The sequence below is a fragment of the Tasmannia lanceolata genome, unplaced genomic scaffold (genome assembly GCF_043159265.1).
Source record: "Tasmannia lanceolata isolate RefF3 unplaced genomic scaffold, GAP_Taslan_0.1 ptg000003l, whole genome shotgun sequence".
Lineage (NCBI taxonomy): Eukaryota > Viridiplantae > Streptophyta > Magnoliopsida > Canellales > Winteraceae > Tasmannia > Tasmannia lanceolata.
In genome coordinates this window covers 53618663-53625316 of record NW_027518680.1, presented here as the reverse complement: position 1 = coordinate 53625316, position 6654 = coordinate 53618663, and positions in this window count along the sequence as shown.

Below are 6654 nucleotides of genomic sequence, written 5' to 3'. Positions count from 1 at the left end.
CCTCTTCTCAGATGACTTTCCAACTAGGCCTTCTTTGAGCTTGATCTCCAGAGTCCCTCGACTCCTTGATAGACCCTGTATCACGAGCCGATGAAGCACCGAGGCTCGGAACGCGAGAACCACTATTAGTGGCCTCAGAATCAGACACTCACTCTCTCTCTCTCTCTCTCTCTCTCTCTCTCTCTCTCTCTCTCTCTCTCTCTCTCTCTCTCTCTCTCTCTCTCTCCGCCGCCATGAAGTCATTCTCCCCCTTACTCCATTTTAGAATCTTCACATTCAAATTCTCGCTAAAAGAAATTTTTAATTTTCCCCAAGTGTTGAACCGCTCAAGCCACCAATGGAATCTCCATAAAGCTCGGACTCGACAAGCTTCGTACCCCCGAGCCATGGTTTGCTAAAATTTTATCCGAGCATCACGGTTACCCCTCATCGAAGGTCGATACTGGGGTACTTAAATAGCAGAAGAGACCCCTGAAGCCAAAGACTACTTCCTCGACCCGGATACGGCGGCTCAAAGAAGTGGTAGGCAATATGTAAGGGGTAAAATCCACACCTCTAATAAGCATGTGACACGTGGAGAACGGCCTAAATAGGAAACCAAACTTACCACCTAGAAAGTCAGCGGAAGAAGGACGCTCCATCTCTGCAAATTAGCAATCTCCCCTAAGTAGGAAAGTGCTTGAAGGGAAAGTCCCTGTGAAAGGCGGCAACTGTCCTACAGGGTCGGTGAACTAGGATAGAAATCAGTTCTTGGTACTTATCTCCAAAGGAAGTCACCCAATGAGGAAAGACTCCCACAAGGGCAAGTATTATAAGTTATTATGAATTCCTCCCCTATAAAAAGACCCCTGCGCTCAAAGGTACGCATCTTCAATAGCTTGAATCTGCATCATCTTCTTCCCAGTTTTACTCTCCTATTGCTTGGTTTTCTTTTTTTTGTGGCGATTTCTGACTTCAGCCGGAGTGGTCTCCCGGCGTGACAATTCTAGGACCCTAACGTGTTTTCTGTGATCATAGATCCATCACATATTGGAGCTCTACCGGCCATTAATCGTGGAACCATATTTCGGCATCATCTCCAAGGATTAGTTTAATCATGCCTAAGAAAATAAGGATTTGCTAGGCAATTTCACGGAAAGCCATTTTGCGGCTAACTTTTGCAGGAGAGAACAGCCACCTCAGATTCAGTAAATGAATAGGACAAAATCTGCTGAAAAGTGAGTCTGTGTGGCTTTCCTATAATGCAAAAGTCACCTGCGAAATGGCATTCCATAATATTGATTAGCAAATCCCAGAAAATAATACAATAATAGTAAATAAAATAAAATAAAATCTAGGAGTGCTACCAAACCAAGAAGAGCTTTTCCCGGTTGGCACTATGCGAGGCTGTAACTTTTTATCTATTGATTTGGGAAGTTTCCTTTTGAAATAAGGGTCCAAACAAGAAGAAAAAGGTCAACCAAAGCTCTCTGCAATGCAACAACTTAGAATTCTGAGACCCATTCAAGCAGATACCACCACACTCTTCACTAATATTCAATAGGAAGAGTTTCACTGCATACAACACATCTCCACCACTTTGGATTCCATTGCCTTAGACTCCATGATAAGAGAGCAGTTGGGTTTTGACTCTCTCTCTCTCTCTCTCTCTCTCTCTCTCTCTCTCTCTTTTATTTCGTAGCTTCTCTACTTTCTTCGTTACTTGTGTTTGTATGTTTGTTTTCTAAGCTTCTCTACTTTCTTTATTACTTGTGTTTGTATGTTTGTTTTCTAGGCTTCTCTGCTTTCTTAATTTATTACTCGTGTTTGTATGTTTGTTTTATTGTGTGGCATTGTTTGAGAAGAAAGTTAAGTAAATTTCCTTGACTTGATCTTTTTTTTTCCTCTCTCCCCATTCCTTATAAGTTTCATTATCGATGTCTAAGTGAAATTTAGATTGGAGAAGAAGCAAAAGCTTTGCCAAATTCAAGAATTTATAGACTTGGATGCCATTAATCCTAATGGTCACTTTCTTGGCACTACGGATGAACATGTGTTTAAGATCTAGACCATTGATCTCGTAGAACATTATGAGGCGGCCGCATGGTCTTGGTCCCATACGGTATCGCCTAAGTAAGATAGAGGATTAATCAATGGTTTAGCTTTTCTTGACGGAACCCCTTACTAGGCTTAATTGATCAAGGGATTCACATATACGTGGCACAAGCAAGCTCCGAAGAATATATGTTAGGGAGGAGACTAACATAAGGGATATGAAAATGATATTTCCCTACATTTACCATCATTTGTGCATAGATGCACATTTTGTGGCATAGTACGCAATCCTAAGTGGAATGACCCACCACCATTAGGGGTGCAAGTCAGGCCGAGTTAGGACTGATTGAGGCCAACCCTAGCCCAACATGAAAAAGCATTACTTCAACCCTAACCGGATCCAACCTTAGCCACAGCCCGAGGAGGGTAACCCAAACCCAACCTTAGCTACCTGTAAATCACTCAACCCTAATCTTAACCCAACATTATATATAAGTGTTGTGTTGAAATAACCCTATGTAACCAAAGACAAATTAGCCACAATTTTATTTTATTTTTTTAAGAAAAATTACTGTGGAAATGGTATCAGCACAACCATATTTTGATATTTGCACAAACCCAGCTGTCTGTTCCTTAATTGGCTCGTGAGAGCTTTTTTGGGAAATGTAATAAACTTTTGACAGCTCTTTAAATACTAAAAGACAAGATGGGTTAGTGAAAATATGAAAATATGGTTGTGCTGATATCATTTCCCTAACTATATTCAAAACATGACAGGATTACAAATTCACATGAATGGGGAGAGGCCAACCAATTCATTGGCACTAAAAAAAATTACCCTGACGAAATGATATTGGCACCCTCACTGTGAGAACGATTGATCTCTGATACCGTGCAGACCACACACCACCACCTTTTTGGGGGATCTTTGCTGTTTCTGTTGTACATTTCCTGTTATCGAATTCCTCCAAGCAAAAGGGTCCAACAAACAAGTCCAAGAGAGACAAAACACGCCCTCTTAAGTCATGACGTTGATTGCATTGCTAAAAGATCGATCATCATTTGTTCATCGGATGATCCTAGCCCTTGATTTTTATAGGGTGTAATCTTGTTCCCCATTGGATCAGATCATGTGGGTCGCGTGATGATGTGACCAGATCAACGGTCCTGATCGTACACACAAATATCCCCATGTAGGAATTAGATTGGTCTAACAGTGGGGATGCCCTAGAGTCTCCGATCAACGGTCGTGATTATACGCACAGATATCCCCATGTGTGACCCATTGTAGGTTGGTAGGATTGATCTAACGGTGGGGATGAATTAGGGTTTCTCCACGTAGCTTTAATCACAAGTCTTTTTCAAACCTTCTAAAAGTCTCCCATGCCCTTATATTATTTTGTGCTTACTGTTCTACGTCTTTCATTGGGTGGGGGGTAGGTTTCCCTTTCCGACCCAAAATCCAACCTCACAAGGACAAGTGAGGTGGGGCCTACCTCTTCCTGTTCTGCTCTTTATGTTTGGACGGATTATAGAGTTTGAATTTTTGTATAGATCATTGAACGTTGAGTGATGAAGGGGACAACGGCTACCTTTGGCATGGCTAGAAACCCTAGACTTTGGAAGCTGTTACTTTTTCAACCTTTTCCAATGCCATAAAAAAAATTCATGGAAATTTCAAAAAATATATATAATATAAAAATAAGGCGAAAATAAAATCAATATGTAACAAAAATTAAAGGGGAAAGCAGCATTTCTATCCCCTTTTGTTTGTCTTTTCCTAAAAATTAATTTATTTTCAAGAAATTCAAAAAAAAATGGAGCTTAAAAGGTAGGTATTTATGAGAAATGAATTTGAATTTTTTGAAGAAATAAAATTCAATGGTTTCCCTTGTTGAGGTTGGTTGTTCTTTCCTGCAAAAGTAAGCAACAAAAAGGTTTTCCGCGAAATGCCTTACGGACGCTAGCAAATCCCTAGTAATAATAAGGGAAGTGATATTTACGCCCCTTTTCATCACCAGGGACACCCAGCGCCAGTGTACGTGGCAATCAAGGCCACTAGATTCTTCTGACATCAAGTACATCAGGCCCCCTTTAGTCATTGGTATACTGGCACCAGGTGTTCCTGGTGATGAAAAGGGGCGTAAATATCACTTCCCCAATAATAATGATAATAATAATAGTAATGCGGCTCACATGCAACAGCGAATCCGCTAAATGCCTTCTGTGATGGATGCTAGCAAATCCTGTTTATTTAGGATAAGAATTGCAAAAAGTTTCTATATGGAGCTCCAAACTGTTTTGCCCTTCAATCACTACTAAAATCATGAATCATCTAATTAGAAAATTGACATTAGCATTTCTTATATAAAAACGCTTGCAGTTTTATAGGGATACAAAATACAATTGCACTAACTCACCTTGTCTTTTCTTTTCTAATCAGCTTCTGAGAGCTTTTTTGGGAATTGTATTAACGTTTGACTGCTAGTAAAATAATAAAAGACATGTTGAATTCGTGCAATTATTAGAACATAGTAGTGCCAATATCGGTAGCCTAAACTTTTTAGCTCGATTCTTTATTGCTACTATATTGGCACTATCATGTTTTAATAATTGCACAAATTCAGCTTGTCTTTTTTTAATTAGATTATGACAGCTTTTGGGGAACAATAATAACCTTTGACATCCATTTAAATAATAAAAGGCATGATGAGTTTGCGTAGTTATCAACATGGTAGTGCCAATATCAGTCTCCTTTATTACTAATATTTATACATTTTTGCACAGGCATGAATCAAAAGAGAGAGAAAAAACTACTGATGTTGGCACTACCATCTTTTAATTATTGCACAAACACAGTATCTTTTCCTTTTAATTGGCTTGAAAGAGCTTGTTGGGAACTAGAATAACCTTTGACAGTTTAAAAAATAAGATACAAGACAAGTTAATTAGGGGTGCAACTCGGGTTGGGTTCAACCTGAAAAATAGTCAGGTCGGTTCGGGTTGAGTTTGTGTCAGGTTCGGGTTGAGGGTTTGGGCAACTCAACCCGAGTTCAGCCCGACATTTTTATAAAATATTTTTTTATAAGCTTAAAAATTCGGGTCGGATCAGGTTGAGGCCAACCTCAACGCCTCAACCCGACCGGAGTTGCACCCCTAAAAAATTGACCCCAAAAAAAAAAAATGAAAAATCAAACAAAAATTTAAAAATAAAAATAAAAACAGTAAAAAAAAGAGAGAATCTGTTGCAGTTAAAAGTGGCTTGGAACTTCCTCTTGGCCCATCTCTTCTTTCCCTCGATACCCATTTCCCTTACCCCCACAAAAGTCAAATGTCTCTCTCCTTTCCCTCCTACAAAAACACCCTCCTTTCTCACTCTCTCTCATTCTCCACCCCAACACTGAAAAAAAAAAAAAATGAACCACCACCTTCTCATCCAAAAACTAGACAAGAATCAAAACCAAAAGAAAAAGAAAAGCAAGAAAACAAAAACCCAATTCTATTTCTCCATCAATGATCACAAAGACATCCTAGTTGAAATCCTAACTCGACTCGACCCGAAATCTCTAGCAACCGCGGCCTGTGTTTGCCACCAATGGAACTCCATCTGCCGCCATGAACAGCTCTGGGAGAGCCTCTGCCTGAGCCGGAGATTCATCCCGCCGGCGGAAGGGAAGGTGGTTGCTGCAATGGGGGGTTATCGTCGGCTCTACTCGGTCTGTGTCCGGCCCGTGTTGACTCGGCTGACTCGACCGAGTCAACTCAGACTTGGAAGGTGGGTTGAGAAGGACGAGGTAGTTCAGCTCTCTTTGTCACTATTTTCTGTTGATTGTTATGAGCGGTTAGGAGGAAGGAGACTTGGTGAGGGTTCTTCTCTTATGTTTTTATGCCAACCCCTTAATGCTTGATAAAACATTCATTTTTACTCTTGTTGGTGTAGGTTAAGATTGTGCGCCACCAAGGCGCAGGTAGAAGAAGAATGGTGTAGGTTTTCTTTTTCTTTTCTTTTCTTTTTCCTTTTTTTTTTTATATTTTTTATTTTTGGGTTGGATTTATAAAATGGTTTTGGTGTTGCCTAAAACTACGACAATGCTGCTTGGAATTATTATTTCTAGCTAAAGAAAACTAAATTCCCGGACGTTTGTTTCAAGCAAGGGAAATGATATATTCGCCCCTTTTTTCTTTCTTGGGACACCCCCTTGTAGTGTAGAAAGGTAGTAGTAAACCCACGGAGGCGTTGGCTCTTCGGTATAAAGTCACGGGTTTGCTCCCTGTTGACGACTGGTTTGCTCCCTGTTGACGACTGTTCGAATCCCGCCCCCGACTTACCTGAGACATGTGGTGAGTGGGTCGTTGCGTGTATCCGTAGGGACTAGTCCTACTCCCGAAGGGGGTGGGGACATCCTACGTTATATAAATAATTTAAAAAAAAAAAAAAAACAAGGCTTTAAATTCCCAAAAAAAAAACTAGGATTTAAAATTCGACTGAAATCTGAAATTTCGGATTTCGGTCAACACCGAAACTGAAATTGCCTAAACCCGAAAAGGTACCGGATTTCGGCCAAAATTTTGGTTTTTGTAATTTCGTCTTAAATTTCAAGTAGTTCAACCCAAAAAAAC